Source organism: Dermochelys coriacea, chromosome 5 (genome assembly GCF_009764565.3).
Source record: "Dermochelys coriacea isolate rDerCor1 chromosome 5, rDerCor1.pri.v4, whole genome shotgun sequence".
Lineage (NCBI taxonomy): Eukaryota > Metazoa > Chordata > Testudines > Dermochelyidae > Dermochelys > Dermochelys coriacea.
Window position 1 is genome coordinate 11,707,930 of NC_050072.1, and position 18,064 is coordinate 11,725,993.

At 46.7% G+C, this 18,064-nt stretch overlaps 1 protein-coding gene and 1 long non-coding RNA gene across 3 annotated transcripts in view; one reads left to right on the forward strand and one right to left on the reverse strand.

The window, feature by feature from the left end:
* Positions 1-5,608, reverse strand: part of LOC119855919 — a 40,049-nt gene extending 34,441 nt beyond the window's left edge. Inside the window, exons 1-2 of the long non-coding RNA XR_005293075.1 lie at positions 5,440-5,608; positions 5,116-5,226 (exon numbers count right to left, since the gene is read on the reverse strand). This is a non-coding gene — a long non-coding RNA (uncharacterized LOC119855919). The remainder of the gene's footprint in view (positions 1-5,115; positions 5,227-5,439) is intronic.
* The window catches only part of SETBP1 (SET binding protein 1), a 316,119-nt gene continuing 303,153 nt past the window's right edge, over positions 5,099-18,064 (forward strand). Inside the window, exon 1 of one of the 2 annotated variants that reach the window (XM_038403584.2) lies at positions 5,099-6,255. The gene's annotated coding sequence lies outside the window, so the exon portion shown is untranslated. The remainder of the gene's footprint in view (positions 6,256-18,064) is intronic. The other variant, XM_043514525.1, reaches the window with a different exon arrangement.

The window sequence follows — 18,064 nt, forward strand, 5'->3', positions numbered from 1 at the left end:
GTCAAACCTAGTTTTTTGTTTTGGTTTGGTTTTTTTTGTTTTGTTTTTTGGACAAGATTGCAGGTTTGGTTGATAAAGGCAACGGTGTGGATATACTAGATTTCTCCAAGGCATTTGATCTAGTACCATATGACATCGAGACTGAAAAAAAACTTGCTATAAATTAACGGAGCACACATTAGATAGATAAAAACTCACCATCATATCTCAAAATATAGTTATTAATGGGGAGATATCAGTGAAAAAAACCATTAATAAAGACAAGTGCAAAGTACTTCACTTAGGAAGGAACAATCAAATGCAGAGTTACAAAATGGGGAATAATTGTCTAGTGGCATTACTGTTGAAAAGGATCTGGGGGTTATAGTGAATCACAAAGTGAATATGAGTCAACAATAAGATGCAGTTGCAAAAAAGGCTAATATTAACTGGAGTGTCATATGTAAGATGCGGGAGGCAATTGTTTCACTCTACTGGGCACTGGTGAGGCTTCAGCAGGAGCACTGTGTCCAATTCTGGGCACCATAGTTTAGGAAAGATGTGGATAAATTGGAGAGAGTTCAGAGGAGAGCAACAAAACGATAAAAGGTTTAGAAAACCTGACCAAGTAGGAAAAGTTAAAAAGGGGGTGGGGGGCATGTTTAGACTTGAAGAAAGAAGACTGAGCGGGGGGATCTGTTAAGTCTTCAAATATGTTAAGGATTGTTGTAAGGAGGACGGTGATTAATTGCTCTCCATGTCCACCGAAGGCAAGACAAGAAGTAATGGGCTTAATCTGCAGTAAAGAAGATTTAGGTTAAATAGTAAGAAAAACTTTCGAACTGTAAGGGTAGTGAAGCTCTGGCAGAGGCTTCCAAGGGAGATTTTAGAATCCCCATCATTTGAGGATAAACCGTTGTCAGGGAAAGTTTAGGTTTACTTGGTCCTGTCACAGCACAGGGGGCTGGACTTGGTGACTTCTCGTGGTCCCTTCCAGACTTACATTTCTATGATTAATGGCAGGGTGCCACAGAGATCAGTTCTTGGTCCAATGTGATTACATTTTTTTTATCAACTCTCTAGATCAGTGTTTCCCAAACCTGGAACGTCGCTTGTTCAGGGAAAGCCTCTGGTGGGGTTGGCCAGTTTGTTTACCTGCCGCATCCGCTGCAAGCCAATGGGGGCTGCAGGAAGCAGTGCGGGCTGAGGGACGTACCGGCCACCACTTCCCGTAGCCCCCATTGGCCTGCAGTGGCGAACCATGGCCAGTGTGAGCCGCGATCGGCCCAACCTGCGGACGCGGCAGGTAAACAAACCGGTCCGGCCTGCCAGGGGCTTTCCCTGAACAAGCGGTGGACTAGCTTTGAGAACCACTGCTCTAGATGATCATATAAAATTTTTGCTGGCTAAGTCTGCAGATGACAAAGAGTGGTGGGGCGATGTATAAGGAGGACAACTGGTTATTGTTACAGCGTGGTCTGAATCACCTGGCTAAATGGTCACAATCCAGTACAGACAAAGGCAAGGTAATACATATGGGAACAAAAAGTGTATGCTGTATCTACAAGATGGGAAACTCTGCCTTGAAAAGCCTCGACATGAGCTCTCAGTGCAATGCTGTAGATAATAATAGGGGTAATCAGAGTAGCAGCCGTGTTAGTCTGTATTCGCAAAAAGAAAAGGAGTACTTGTGGCACCTTAGAGACTAACAAATTTATTTGTAATGTCATCCTTAGATGTATAAAAAGGGGAATATCAAGAAGGGACAGAGGTCTGGAATGAACCTCCGGGGTCATTGGGTCCAGTCCCCTGCCATCACAAGCAGCCCCATCATATAATCCTGTGTACAAAGTCATCAAGCTCCATCTTCAAACTAGTTAGGTTGTTTGCCCCCATTACTCCTATCAGGAGGCTCTTCTAGAACTTTACTTCTCTAATGATTAGAAACCTTCTTCTAATTTCTAACCTAAACTTATTCATAAGAACACAAGAACGGCCACACTGGGTCAGATCAAGGGACCATCTAGCCCAGTAACCTTTTGACAATGGCCAATATGAGATACTTCAGAGGGAAAGAAAAGAACAGAACAGCCAATCATCAAATGATCCATCACCTTTAATCCACTCCCAGCTTCTAGCAATCAGAGGCCAGGGACACTCCGAGCATGGGGTTTGCAATAGCCATTGATGGACCTATCCTCCATGAACTTACCTAGTTCTTTTTTGTACACCATTATAGTTTTGGCCTTCAAAACATCCATGGCATCCCGTAGCTGTTACCACTCATGAAACAGATTTTGGGAGTCATTGTGGATAGTTCTCTGAAAACATCCACTCAATGTGCAGCGGCAGTCAAAAAAGCAAACAGAATGTTGGGAGTCATTAAGAAAGGGATAGATAAGACAGAAAATGTCATATTGCCTCTCTATAAATCCATGGTATGCCCATATCTTGAATATGCTGTGCAGATGTGGTTGCCCCATTTCAAAAAAGATATATTGGAAGAGGAAAAGGTTCAGAAAAGGGCAACAAAAATTATTAGGGATATGGAACAGCTGCCATATGAGGGAGATTAATAAGACTGGGACTTTTCAACTTGGAAAAGAGATGACTAAGGGGGATATGATAGAGGTCTATAAAATCATGGTGTGGAGAAAGTAAATGAGGAGGTGTTATTTACTGCTTCTCATAACACAAGAACTAGGGGTCACCAAGTGAAATTAATAGGCAGCAGATTTAAAACAAACAAAAGGAAGTATTTATTTCACACAACGCAGAGTCAACCTGTTGAACTCCTTGCCAGGGGATGTTGTGAAGGCCAAGACTATAAAAGGGTTCAAAAAAGAACTAGACAAATTTATGGAGGATAGGTCTATTAATGGCTATTAGCCAGGATGAGCAGGGATGGTGTCCCTAGCCTCTGTTTGCCAGAAGCTGGGAATGGGTGACAGGGGATGGATCATTTGATGATTACCTGTTCTGTTCATTCCTCTGAAGCACCTGGCATTGGCCATTGTTGGAAGACAGGATACTGGGCTAGATGGACCTTTGGTTTGACCTAGTATGGCCATTCTTGTGTTCTTATGGCAACGAGGTATAGGCATAGGTATAGCCTTCATGTCTAGTTTATACCCATTTGTTCTTGTGCCAACATTGCTCTTTAGCTTAAATAGCTCTCCTCCCTTCCTGGTATTCCCCCCTGCCCAGGTATTTATAAAGAGAAATCTGATCCCCTCTCAGCCTTCATTTTGGTAGGTGAAACAAGCCAAGCTCTTTGAGTTTCCTTGGGTAAGATAAGCCCTTATTCTCCTTATCATCCTAGAGGCCCTTCTCTGCATCTGTTCTAGTTTGAATTAATCTTTCCTGAAGATTGGTCACCAGAGTTGTACACAGTATTCCAGAGGAGGTCTCACTGGAGCTTTGTATGAAATCAATGCTTCTCTATATCTACTGGAAATAACCTTGCCTGAAGCACACTAGTATCACATTCACGTTTCGCAAAAAAATTCCAGACCAACTCTACTGCTGACTCACTGAACCAGGTTGGACAAGTCACTTCATCTCTCTGTGTCTCAGTTTTCCTATCTGTAAAATAGGGGTGATGATGGTTAATAGATCTGGTTGACTTTTATTTATTTGCTCAGGAAGTTTACCTGCCAAAAATTCTCAAAACCCACATGTCAGTGGGAAAATGTTCATGCCATGAAAGATTTCAATTTCCTGCTAAGAAATGTTAAAACAAGTTGTGTTTCATGAGACATAAAATCTCAGGTTTTTTTTTTTTCATTTTGATATTACCAGCTCAACCCTTTTTGGATTGCTTGCTTGTTTTGTATTGGTTAGAAGTGGGAGGGAAAGAAGTAGGAAAAGAACAGAAGGGAAAAAAGATAGTGACAGTTTGTCATCTGGCTGGAGTTTGGTAGACATCATGGCAGAGGTGAGTTCTTTAGGAAGGATTTGAAAGCACGTAAAGTAGCGGATGTTCGGACTTTATCTGGGAGCTTTTCCTCATGCATAAGGAGAAACATGAGAGACAGCAGAGAGGTGTTGACTGGTCTATTGTTATTATTTGTATTACCATAGCTCCTAGAGCCCTAGTCTTAGACCAGGACCCCATTGTCCGAGGTGCTGTACAGGCTCCCTATGACAAAAAGATACTTACAATCTAGCCTGTAGATCATTGATTATGTGTACACTGGGCTGAAAATGATTCCAGCTTCAATTGTGCCTTACAGGACAAGTAGAAGCTCACCATCCAGCTGGAGCTCTCAGAGGGAGGGACTTCTAAGGAAGCACCTGGGCTGCTACGCTCTGAAGGGGATGTATAGCATGCACACACCCATGTGTCCGATGGGGATGGGTCACCCTATTTCAGGTAGCTAGCCTCAGGTAGTCTTGGCACTCAGGTGACTGTAAGGGCTGTCCTTGTGGCTGGCGCCTGCATGCTGGTTCAAAGGGGAGAAGCTCCTTGTATCATTGCTCCCTTTATACACCCTGATCCTTTGCAGGCGGGCTGTAGCCTAGCTCTTAATACAAATGACATCATCTAAACAGAATGGGGTATCCCATGCAATTCCATAAAATAAGAAAACCCTAATGTGGAGGAACCTAACCTCTCCCCCTGCCCCAGTGTTGCATATGAAATTTCATGGGCATGCACATTTCTAAGCAAAGGCTCCATCTGTTTAGTCCTCACTCACCCTTATTGTTTTAAATGGGATTACTCATGCGAGTAACAACTGACTCCTGTGTGTAAGGCCTGCCCCCCCCCCCCCAAGACAGTAATAATCCCCTCCCCACCAGAAAGCAGTGTATAAGCAATCCTACATCACAGGAGCATGGTCCGTGCATGCCATTATTTAAAATAAACCTCTGGGCCTGAAATCTGTGTCCCTGTTGTGGTGGTGGGGTAAACAGAACTAATCTGATTTTCTCCCCCCCCCCCCGCCCCCCACCCGGTCTATTTCTTTTCTCTGGCTTTTCTCCCCTGCCCCCAACACTGCTGCTGTTGGGTCAGGTAGTGGCAGTGTTGAGTACATTAACCCGGCGCTGAGCATTACAGCCCTGGGGTGGGTGGGTGGGTGCGTTGGAGCCTTCCTTTAAAACAAACAACAACAAACCAACAACAAAACCTACTACTGCTGCTGCTGCACGTCTCCGGGAGAGAGGAAACCGGACCCGTGCCACGGAGAGAGGAAGCCACCCGCTCCGTGATCGGCTGAGACAACTCATCACCGCCCCTACCTCCTTTAAGGGGAAACAAATTAATCACAATGCAGCCCACGAGAGCGCAACACGCAGCCCCCAGCACCTAGCCCCTGCGTGGACGCCCCGCCTGCCTGCCCGGGAGCGATCCGGCCGGGCAGCCGGAGCAGCGACCCCCCCCCCCCCCGCCCCGCTCGCTCCCCCCATTAACAAAAAATCCTGGTCCTCCTCCCCGCCCCCCCTTTCCCCCCTTACTCTACTCCGGGACGCGAGCCGCCGAAGGGAAGCCGAGGAGCGCCGGGGGAGCCGTGGAGCGAGCCGCCAGCCGCAATCACAGGGGCCGCGGGCTGCAAACCCTTTCCGCGCTGACTCCCCGACCGTCCCGCTCTGCGCGCCCCGGGGGGACCCGCCACCGGGAGCCGCTTCGTCCGCCCACCGAGCAGCATCCCTTAAAAAAAAAAAAAAAAAAAAAAAAAAAAAAAAAGCCAGGGCCGAGCGCGGGAGCTGCTCCATCCATTCCGGAGCCAGGATTTTATCCGGTGCATTGATCCTCCTCCCGCCTTCCTTCCTCCTCCCCGCTCCTCTGGTCTGTCTCTCCCCCTCCCCCGTCTCCTTTTCGGGGTTGTGTTGTTTTTTTTGTTTTTTTTGTTTTTATTTCGGATCCTGCTCAAATGAGCCGGGACTGTGAATGCGATTGACTCCGGCTTGCCAGACGCCATTTTCCCCCCCTGCTTGAGCTCTCCCTCTCTATTTATCTCTCTATCATCCCTCTCTCTATCTCCGCGCCTTCCCCCCCCCCCCGCGCCCAACCCTTTCCCTCCCCCCCCCTTCTCCCGGCCCTGATCGCTCCCCCCGCCTCCCCTCTCCTCTGCGTGTGTTACACGCCCGTGTGCTCCCCGTATCTGACAGCTGAGCACCGCCATGGCTTTGCCGCAGCACGAGCGAGAGCACCTTTGGGGGCTCCGGCGAGGGATTGGAACCGGGATCTAAAAAGAGAAGAGACCCAGCAGCGGGTGGGGGAAGCCGAGAGACGAAGCCGAGAAGCCCCGCTCCACTGTGGGGGGGCTATGGGTTAGTAAACACCCGCCGCCGGGGAAATCTCGCTCCGGATTGCACGGGCGGGTTTGTTGTCTTTGGGCTGCATGCAAAAGTTAATGTCGGTCGCCTGCCTCTCACCCCCCCCCCCCCCACACCCTTAGTGACTTTGCAATGGCGCGGGAAGGTCTTTATTTTTGTGCATTCATATTCCGGGTGTAGGTGATTTCCTCCCCCCCTCCCTTCCCCTCCGGAGCTCCCCTTTCGGCTGGGGTGGGTGCATTTTGGAGGAGTTTGTATAATGTATTTCGGTCCCCCTCTACTGCACGCCCACCTCCCTTCCCTAGTCTGTCTGAGTCTCTCAGATGGTGGTGTGGGGTAGGTGGCAGGAGTGTGTGTGCGTGTGGGGGAGTTGGCAGATCTTCTCCCCCCCCCCTTTTTGTAAATTGCCAGTGAAGTGGAGCTAGAGAGCAACATTATAACCTTGCTGGGGATTCCCCCCACCCTCCTTTCTTAATGTACCCGAATTTTGTAATAGCTATAGATGGGATGGTGTGTCTCTCTCTGTGTTAAATCCAATACAGTTCACGTAAGGACTTAAAGCCCTTGTGTGTTTGTGTTCGCTTCGCACCAGCCCATTGAATGGATCTGGGTTTATTTTGACATTGAAAAGGACACGCACTCCATAAAAGCGGCGATTTCCAGTAACAAACCTGTGTGTGTGTGTGTGTGTGTGTGTGTGCAGGAAGCCAGGGGGTGGGTAATTAACAACGCAGGATCCCCCCCACCACCCACCCGTCGTGTTTGTTTCAGAAGTAAACCGCGTTGTTAATAATACACCCCCTCTCCCCCGATTGTTCCTCGCCACCTCCCTGAAATAAAAGCAGGGCACAACCGGAGTTAAAGCTTTTAGGGGCTGGGACATGTAAAAAGCCGGGTGGGGGTGGAGGTTAGGAAAGGACGCTAGCTTGTAAAATCAGTCTGCAGATTAGAGCAGCTATTGTCAAATCAAGGCATGGGGAAATTCACCCCTCATTTCCCTCCCCAAGCAGCGCCCTGGTTTGAACTGGAGGCAGTGGACAAGTTCCCTTGCCTGGCAGTGGGAGATAAGACTTATTGAGCGTGAAGCTGGGCTGGTGCCCCTCACGTTGTGATGATCGTGTGTGTGTGTGTGTGTGTGTGATGTACGTGGACATGTGTGTGCGTAGCATGACACACACGGAATAAACAGGCCACGACGGGACAGTCAGTGTGTGTGTGTATTTCTGTCTAAAAAGGCAGTTGAGAGAAGGATTTCCGATTCGTTTCCGCTTCAAATAAGCTGCACTGATAATCTCATGGTTGACGTCTAATGCTAAAAGGGCAATCTGCTGTTAGAAACTCTTTACCTAAAGAAGCAGCTTCTCGGCACAAGCAATTGCGCCTCCGCCGCCCCCAGCAGCCCCCCCCCCCACCCCACCCCTTCTGAAGTTCTCGGCGGCCAAACGGGGGACCCTGTCCGTGGGCATGGAAAGTCAAACTGGATTTCTGGGGGCCGAGGTGCTCGTGGCAATGATCGCCCTGGAAAGGAACCTGCGAAGGGAACTGACACCGCTTGCCAGTTTCAGTTCCCGCAGACAGCCTCCCCCCCCACCACCCCGGCTCTGGGACTTGGAGCTGCAGACATGGGATCTGCCCCCGTGACGGACCCCCCCCCCCCCCCGCCCAGCTTCCCTTCCCCAGCTGGGCGGGAAGGTTTGATCCACTTGGCTGAAAATCGCGTCTCTGAAGCAGGGGCCAGGGAGCAGCCCCTGTCTTCAGTTCACATCTAATTGATGCTGCGGGGATGAATGGGTTGGTTTGGGTGTGTGTGTGGGGGGGGGGGGGGCGAGGGTGATGTGGCAGGGCGGGAGATGCCCTTGCAGGAAGAGAGAATTCAGATGCTGTCTGGAAAAGGCTCCAGGTCAATTTCTCTCGGGGCGGCTGTGACAGTTCAGGGCACGATCGCCCAGACACCTTTATCTCTCCGCCCTGATGCCCCGGGGATCTATTGCGTCTGTGCCTGCGCGTGTTTTTATATGTGTCTTAAGATAGCTGCTGACTGGCCGGCTCGCTCCGGAGTCGGAGTGCTGGCGAGGGGGTGGACGAAGAGGGAGATGAGGCTTGTGAAACGCGGGCGGGCGCAAGGGCTAGATTTGAGCGCTGGAAAAGTTCGCATAAAAATCGATTCCGTGCGCGTTGCTTCTCGTCAATGCACCTCTCCCTCTGCTCTGTAAGGTTTTGCGGGTATCAGAGGCACAGTTGTGGCCGTGAGTGGTAATCCTGTAATCTGAGTTGAGCACTGGGAGGAGTAGGTGGCAAACAAATGTACTAGGGGGCCATACAAGGGGAAACAATATTTCTCTTTTAATACTGCAAATGAAGGTGTTTCGTTACCTGCTAGGAGCAAACAAGCCAGTGGACTGGGTCAGCTTGAGTAGCAGTGGTTCTGCAGTAGTCTGTCCAGGCTGCGACATGCCACTGGGTAAGCAGCGTGTTGCCTTATATGTACATCTGCCAAATTAGAAGTATGTTCTAGGCGAGTAAAATGTTGATCCTGCTAGTCCTCTGCTGTCAGGGGAAGTCATTTGATTCCTTTCTTATTGACACGAGGATTTCAGGGGTAAAGAATTGCGGGCAAATCCAATCCCGTGTTTAATATTATGGACCCAAATGGTAACAATTGATTAAACAGCCCCTGCAGACGGAGGACTAATTTACTGCAGTCAACAGTAATCTAGGGAAATGCCTGTCTGTGACCGTACAGAAGAGAAAGGAAAGTTTGTATTTATAATGGAACAAATATACAAGTGGATCTCATTCTGTGTAATCCCATTCTGTTACTTTAGCCCCCAGTTCTGTTAATGCCCCCAGTCAGTAGCTATGTGGCAGTAGAGAGAGAAACATGGATAAAAACAAGTTCTGCAAACAATGTAGTTGTACTTTAATCTCTGCTGTGATGGGAATGGTTATGTAAAGAGAAAAAAACACATAGGGATTGGAGATTGCTCTTCCATCCACTCTTGGCTTTGACTTTTTTTCTTTAACTTCTCAGACCCAAAATTTTAATTGAAACCAGAAATCTATTGAGAAGTAAGGGAGCCAAGAAAACCTCTGTTTTCACTGCAACTTGGGCTGGGGATAAATAATGTTTTGCTGATGTTATTTCAAGTTGCTTGAGCTCTTTGGTTCCTGCCAAAAAACCCCAGCCTAGATTAACACATTATCATTTTAAGAGGATGAGCTATGTGAAATATGGTGAAATGGTGTGTTAGGTTTGCGCAAAGCTATAAAGTATAGTAGGTGCTGGCAAACAAAAGAAATAAAGGCTTTGATTATTAATAGTAATAGTTGAGCCATTTAGTTCTATTTGATATTTATAGGGTCTCTTTGTTAAGGTCTGTTGTTCAGTATAAATTCAATTAAAACACTTAGAATGAACCCGATCCCAAATGAATCAAATTGGTATTTCCAATTAACTAAAAATAATACTGAGCATCTATTGACCATAAATTCTTTACAATGTAAGAACATCATTTTTGCCTTCATTTATTACTTAATCCCCTTTTATAGTCTATTTCCTCCCTCCCTCTTAGCTCCTTTTCCCCTCCTCTGCCCTCCAGCCTCCCCCCGCTGCCCTCTCACACCTCTTAGGTATATATACCAGCCTACCAACAGGGCTTTTGTTTTTCATTACAAGATTTTGGCTAATCCCAATTCCAGTGACTTTTCTGCCCTCTCAGTAGGGCTCAATTGCTCATACTTAATCTTTCCCTTCTGTTTTCTTTCCCCTTTGGACAACACCCTCCAGGACTGAAAAACTATTGCCTTGTGCTTGGAGACTTGCAATTATGCTGCAGTTTTGACTCTTGACCCAACCAATAGCAAGAGATGCTATTGTCTAATGAACCACATAACACAGTTCTGGAATCCAAAGGATTACTGTGGTGGAACTGATATCTCTCCATTGATGAGTGATTATTATCAATATACCCAGATGATCTCCCTCAGTTCCCCTTAGAATAACTACATGTCACCAGAGTTTAGCTGATCTTTGTAAGGAGAGGAGTTTCAAAGACTTTTGCATCTGAGTTTGTTTTGAAGGCAAGGCAAAAGGTTGCACAAAAGTTTGCTACATTTTAAAATCAATGATGTGCACCAGGGTAAAATAGTAAGATGTATGACCAGATTTTTGCAGTGTGGCCTTTCTTTGTCTATACTGTATGCATGCACAATTATGGTGCATGCAAATCCAGCAGTTAGACACACACCTGGAGGATAATGCAAATAGGCGCTCATGCAAAATCTCCACCCACACAGTTAAAGGCTAGGTGAAAGTCACCTGAAAATCTAGCCTGTAGTTTTACACGTTGCTCAGTAGGAACCTAGGGACTGTTAGTGTATCAGCATTCTCTGTCTGGAGACATGAGTTAAAATAAATCTCAAATTGGAGTCTGGAAAAGTCCATCAGTGGAATATCAGGTGTATGTGGATTAATGCATAAGGAGAACGTTTGGGGGCAAGCACCCACAATGCCTTGCTGCTGGCTTTCTAGTTCTAGTCTGTCACTTTCCACCTTGAAACATCAACAGGTTGTTCTTCCCCTAAAATATCATGGAGGAAATACAATTACTCTTTTAGAAAGTTGCCATCTTATTTAGAGATGGTCCTGAGTTAGAACTCTGGAACCAGGTCTCTTAGCTTTGAGACACTGTCTGATCTGAAAGTGGATCCAGATTTTATGGGTTGGGCCCATTCCCCAGTTTTATTCAGACACATGACCAAATTGCAGATGTCCATTGTTAACACAACTGCTCATAAGCCAGGCTCAAAGCTCTTCTTTTCTTTTTAAGAATGAACCTTTCGCTTGACATTGCTTGAAAAGTTTGTTGCATATTCTGACCTGCTTAGAAATCTACAGGATGCTGTGAAGAAACAGAGCTCTCCAACATGTTGTCTGGATTCCGCAATATCATTTAATTGGATGTGGAGAACGAGGAAAGCAACAACATTAGTTAAGTTAGACAAAAGCCCGGGAAGAATCCAACATGTCTTCCAGAAGTTGCGGAAGTGTGGCAAGGAATTGGGAGAAGGGGATTATGTTTATCATCTAAAATGTGGGGAAAAGAGACCATTTCCCCTTTTGGATTGGCACTGGGTTTGTTTCGTATCCCAGGCCTTCCAACCAGCACAGGGGAGGATAGTGGTATAAACCACAAAAAAATAATTTGCCATTGCGGCAAGTTGTGGTAAAGTAATAGTTGGATGTTAAAACCAATCTGCTACTATTAATTTATTTATGATTTTGTTATCTTATATCTATATCAAATGGAGAGAGGCCTGAACTTCTGGGCCTCAATGAATTTAACAGACTTCTATAGAAATTAATCTGGAGTCCTATTAATTTGCTAGAGAATGAAAACTTTTCTGTATATTTTTTCCTATAGAATTCTATAGCAGGAATATAACAATATTCAATACCAAGGCTATAATGTTCTATTCAATTCTTTAGTGCTTTTCCATAAGGGATCAGAGAAGTTGTGAGGTTTAATTAAGTACATTTGATAAGTGCTTTGAGGTCCTCAGATGAATAAGGCTGTTTACATGCAAAGTATTATTGTGGGCACCTATTAGTCTTAAATGGTTTCAGTTATCAATCCGTGTTTGCATATGTAACTTTCACATTTTGAATTGAACAATTTCAAGTGTTGTTTGGTTGATGGAGTTTTCTGAGGGGTGGGGGAGGGAAAGGTGAGCAAATTCCCTCCTGTTGTCAATTGCCATGTAATTGATTCAGAAAAGGTGTGGGAGTAGGGAGAAATCACCTCTGCCTTTTGAATTATTTCTAACCTCACACTTTTAGACTGGGCAACAGCTGGAATTTGAACAGATAAATTAGTAGGCCTCTAGTGCTTGTTGCAAACTTCTGCCTTTGCCTGGTGTGAGAGAAAAAAGTTTTGAGTCAAGAAAGTTATGGCCATTTGAAAATTGCATACCAAATATGCCCAATAGAAAACTTTGTCTGTTGATATGCCCTTAGAGATGCACTGTGCAGAAGGGTTCAGCTGGATAAGTGGTAGCCACTGAAAGCTTGCCTAATTTAAATGTTCATAACATTTAGGACTACTGCAGTGATTTTCTTCCAACTGAGTATGGCTAGCAGATCTCACTGGGTCCTAAAAATCAAAATAAGTTTGAAGAAAGTTGGTTTATTCTTAATCAGGGCCCTGCTGTGCTACTAATTAATACAGACAGTCTCACTTAATACCAATGAATATTTCAATCAGCAATCTCTGGAACTATCTTCGTCCATATACGTTTAGGGCCTAATAAAATACTTACTGAGGTTCCTAGGAGACTTTCTACTGATTTGGGGCTGGATTAGGCCATTTTAAGGGTACATTCTAGCAACTTTGTACCATATTTGTACTTGGGCTGCAGTATCAATGGACTATAGCCTGCCCCTGGCTAACTAGCAGCCTTGTAAGTTTTAAAGTGTGGCCGTAATGATATTTGCAGGTTCTATTGTGCCTCAGCACATGGATAGTGTTAGTTACAGACCCGGGAATTTTTTTTTAATTAAAAAAACTCAAAAAATTATATGCAAGAAATGGCAGTGATGCAACTGAAAGTTGGCACAGCTAAGCACACAAATGTCAGGAAAGATGAATGGATAATCATAGAATATCAGGGTTGGAAGGGACCTCAGGAGGTCATCTAGTCCAACCCCCTGCTCAAAGCAGGAACAATCCCCAATTTTTGCCCCAGATCCCTAAATGGCCCCCTCAGGGATTGAACTCACAACCCTGGGTTTAGCAGGCCAATGCTCAAACCACTAACATTGCCCTCGTGTACGTATATTATCAAACTTCACTGAAGACAGTAGGATTACAGGGGAGTAACTGAGGGCAGCATTTGAACTTTAACTATGTGTCTCTCTTGCCTTCCTCCCCAATGGACACATGTGGAGATGTAATTCAACAGGGAAACAGCCGCTTTGAGGAGTCGTGGTGCAGCGACTAGCTGAGTCCAAGCCCACCCAGCCCTTTAGGTCCGAGTTTGGGTGGCCAGTGCAAGCCACCGCTGGGTGGCAACGTCAGCACTGCTATTTTTACCGCACCAGCCTGAGTCTCTCTACCCCCACTAGGACACACTTCCGAGCTGTGACCTCCCAGTTCCAATGCACCAGGTCCTCTCCTCTCAACTCTAAGCAATGACAATCAGAGGTCCTCTCTGCTCCAGCTCTTTAGAAGAGGATAACAAAGGAAGCAAAACTAAACTACCGCCATCTACGTTCCAAATTAACACTTTCCTCTTGGTGTCCCAGAATATCTCAGACGCTCCTTGACACTGTAGACTCTTTGGTGCAAGGACAGTCCTTATATGTGTGTTGTACAGGACCAAATACTTTGGTCCTCCAAGGTATCCAGGTGCGTAACTCTTGTTGAAATCAGTGGGCGCTAAGTGCTTAAAGATCTTTGAGAATCTGGGTCATTGTCAGGGCTTGAATAATAAAAACACATTGTGATGAGCTCCCCTCAAAATCCAATCTTTCATAGGCATGATCTCATTTGAAATAAACAAAGTTTGGTCACATGAGACACTTTGGACAGCATGTAGCCAAGGTGAAGGCCAGACACTGTATTGCAGTCTTCTTGTTGTGCATCCTTGTCAGGGGTGAGAGTAAGTTAGAGGACTTACTGGTACGCTGGAGTCCTGAGCAGGGGGCGTGGCCTCCACTGGAAGAGGCAGGGCCTTAAATCCTCGGGCCCTTTAAATCTTGATTTAAAGGGCCAGGGCTCCAGCTGCGATAGTGGCGGCTGGGAGCCCTGGGCCCTTTAAATCACCTCCGAGCTACCAGCTGCAGAGGCGGCTGGGAGTCCCGGGGCTCGGGAGTAATTTAAAGGGCCCAGGGCTCCAGCTGCCACTACCGCAGTGGCGCCCTGAGCCCTTTAAATCACTGAGGAGTCCTGGGGGCTCCCGGCTGCCACCACTACCCTGGGGCTCTGGGCTCTGGCAGAGCTTTAAAGGGCCTGAGGCTCCGCTGTGGTAGCAGCTGCTGGAGCCCTGAGCCCTTTAAATCCCCGCCTGAGCCTGCTGCCTGAGCCCTAGGGTAGTGGTGGCTGGGCTCCATCGGGGATTTAAAGGGCCCTGGGGCTACAGCCGCCACTACCGCCCCGGCCCTTTAAATGCCTGCCGGAGCCCCACCACCGCTACTCCAGGGCTTTGACAGCAGGGCTCCAGCAGGGATTTAAAGGCCCAGGGCAGTAGTGGTGCCTGGAGCTCCAGGGCTCTTTAAATCCCCGCCAGAGCCCCCACCCTACCCCAGGGCTCGGGCAGTAGGGTTCAGGCAGGGATTTAAAGGGCTTGGGGCTCCAGCTGCTGCTACCGCCCCGGCCCTTTATATCCCCACCAGAGCCCCGCCACCGCTACCCAGGGGCTCGAGCAGCAGGGCTCAGGCGGGGATTTAAAAGGTCCCGTGGCAGTAGCAGCGGCTGGAGCGGTCCTGGTATGGCGCACCGGCTCTTACCGGTATGCCATACTGGGGCGTACCGGCTTACTTTCACCTCTGATCCTTGTGCCATCGCTTCGGAGTTGTGGCAAGGATGCCTAGCCCAGTCATTGTGCATCCCCTATCAAATGCACTTTTTTTGCCCTGAAAGAGGGAGTGCTGGCCTCCCTGGCATTTGCATCGGGGGGGGGAAGGGGGAAGAAAAACCCACACAACCCGTTCTGCCCTCCCCCTCAAAAAAAAAAAAGTGTGGCAGCAGCTATAAATAAAAACAAAGCCCTCGTTAATGATTTATGCAGAGAAATCATTTTCAGCAAGTTTCTGGGTGCAGCCGGGAATGTTTGTTCAGAGGGAGAGAAAGAGATTAGAGTGCTACCATGTCTGTGCTAGAATCAGGCTACTGTGTCAGATGGCAGACTTCCAAGAGCCGGGTCAGATTAGGGAAGTTTGGTAAGATAGAACTGATGGAATTGCGTGGAGTTTGCTTTCCATAGTTGTCCTCTACTTCTATATCCTTTTCCTAAATACCTATAAACTTTTCATTTGTAGTAGCTGTGAATACTTCCAGTACAGATTCCAAGGCCAGAAGAGACCATTGTGATCATCTAGGCTAAGCAGGTATCCAGAGTACCCTCCTCAGGTCAGGTTGCTGCTGTCCTCCAAATAGCTTGCTGCTGTTATTATAGAAATAGCTTGTTTCCTGTGGTGATCCATACTACTTTAGACTGCATTGGACCCTGGATCACAATGTCTATTGCTACGGTGCGTTATACTCCGTGCAGCATGGTCTAGGGGAGAGGTCAGTGGCCTGGGAACCAGGAGAGCTGTGTTCTGTTCCCAGCTCTGCTGCTGACTTGCTGTTTGATCTTGGGCAAATCAGTTCAGCTCTTGACTTGACTTGTCTAGTGTGTAAGCCGCTTGGGGCAGGGATTATCTTCCACTGTGTTTGTACTATGCCTCGCTGTGATTTCAGTCTGGCCCTCCAGGTACACCTGTAATACAAATCAGAGGACCATGCAACCCATTGACTTCACTGGCGAGATGTGGGTAAAATTCTGCTCTTAGATGCACAGGTGTAAATCTAATGAAAGTTCATTTACACCAGTTTCAACAGCAGCGTTGGCCCAGAGAGTATAAGTCAGTGAAGTATTTGCTCCTTTGTAACAGACCCTTGGGGATGGGAGAAATGGTGCTTGATTGCTTTCTAGGGGGGTGAGACACATCACTCTGAGTTGGGTGATGTGTGTGTGGGAGAAGGGAAGGATGCATTTGCAAATAATCACTAGGTTTCAATTGTGTGCGTAAAAAAATATTTGTGTAATTTTAAGTGCATCCCACTTAGACACAATTAGTCTTCAACATGCATGTGAAATGGGGAACTCCTGCATGTCTGCTGCTGTGCAGGCTCAGAACCCCACCTTGGGTATGGGCATCAAGGGTTGTCCTTGGATGGCATTTACTCTACCATTCACTGCTCAACACTTGCCTGTGGTTCCTGTTGTTGCAGCAGCAACACCATGGGCTTTGTGATTTATGGTGGAGTCCGTTGTTTGATCAGTCAGTTGGCCCTCCCTTCACTGCTCCTCTGATATGTACCTTTCTATGTAAGTACCTATCTGATCGAATTATAGAGTCTCAAACCTAGTTATGGAATCAAATATAATTCCATAATCTACCATTTAATGTCTCTGTGTTGAAGAGACAGATACGTGTGTGTGTAATACACATACTAACAAGCCTGCATAATTATGGATGCACATAGGCCTTCATTTCTGTTTGTCTCTTTATCTGTGTGTGAGTGTGTGTGTGTGTGTGTGTGTGTGTGTACACAGCTATCTGCAGAATCACATGGTTGCAAGATACATCTAGACAATGGGTTACCTAGTCCATCCCCAGCCTTTCTGACATTTGACTGTTGAACGTCCCTTTATGGGACGTCCTGATTCATACTTGCCTGGCACTTTATTGAGCACCAATAAAATGATGACAGGTTTGGAACAGAGTTAGATTTTAGATTGTAGCAGTCCAGTGAAAACAAGTGAAGGTTACATTTATTGTTTGTTGACCAGTTGGTTGGCACTAGTAAACCAACAGAACTTTGCTGGCTTCCCTGAAACTATGCCTTATTTTTATCTCCTGAGGATTTGACCCTTCATCTGTGTTTGTTTAGATATACAAAATATTGAAAAGTGCCTCCACAGGCATGTAGGAACTGTTGTTCTATTTTAAAACAACCAACCAACCAGATTGACTGTCAAACTTTGAAGAGTTGTATCAAAAGTACATCATCAAAACATCTACAGACCTTTATTTATTGATTCTGTGGGTTGGTTTAACTTGAAAGGGACGTCTTCCTCCCCGTTGTTCCTGTGATGGAGGTGATAGGCCCAACACAGGTGAAGGGCAGAAGGATGTTTATTGTAGAATCCGTAGCAGAAATGGGAAAGAGTGGTCATGGTGCCTTTTCCAGTGCCCTGCAATGCCGGGTAGTTCTCTTTAGAGTATTGTGGCCAGAGATAACTCAGGGCACGTCTACATGGGGATAAAAGCCCTGTGGCACAGCCACAGCTGGCCCAGCTCAGTTGACTCGGGCTGCTGGGCTAAAAATCACTGTGTAAATGTTTAGGCTTGGACTGGACACTGAGCTCTGGGACCCTCCACCCTTGCAGGGTCCCAGAGCCTGGACTCCAGCTCATGCCTAATCGTCTACACAGCAAATTTTCAGCCCCAGAACCTGAGCCCCAGTCTTTGGACTCAGACCAGCCAGAGGCTTTTCTCACTGTGTAGACGTACTCTTAGTGGTCTGAACATTATGTATGAAATGCCTTGACATTTTGAAACTTGTGGACTTAGGAGAGGCTTCTTTGTTTTCCCAAAGTAGATAAACTGAGTGTCATGCTGCTTCCGGTATGTCAGGCCTTGCCGAGACTAGAAAGGGTTTGCTGGTATAGCTATACTGGCAAACTGACCCTGAGTCGATGCAATTTATATAAGAATTCCTTTGGCAGCATAGCCTATCCCAGTTCCATATATGAGATAAGCTATACTTGTGGAAAGGACTGTTTTGTCAGTATCCCTGAATCTACACGAGGGTTTTTGCGGTATTGGGGGTGTGATTATTTTTTTTTTCACTCCAACTGCTATATCTATGCCAGCAAAACTTTTAAGCATAGACCAGGCCTCAGGTTTTTTTTTATGAGACTTTAAAACCCAAGCTCCTGCTGCCCTGTGTGGACACTGAAAATTAAGTGACACTTTTCAAGTGTCTTTGGCCAAAACTTTCCCCGGGTGTTCTGTATGTGGTCTGGTGGCCTC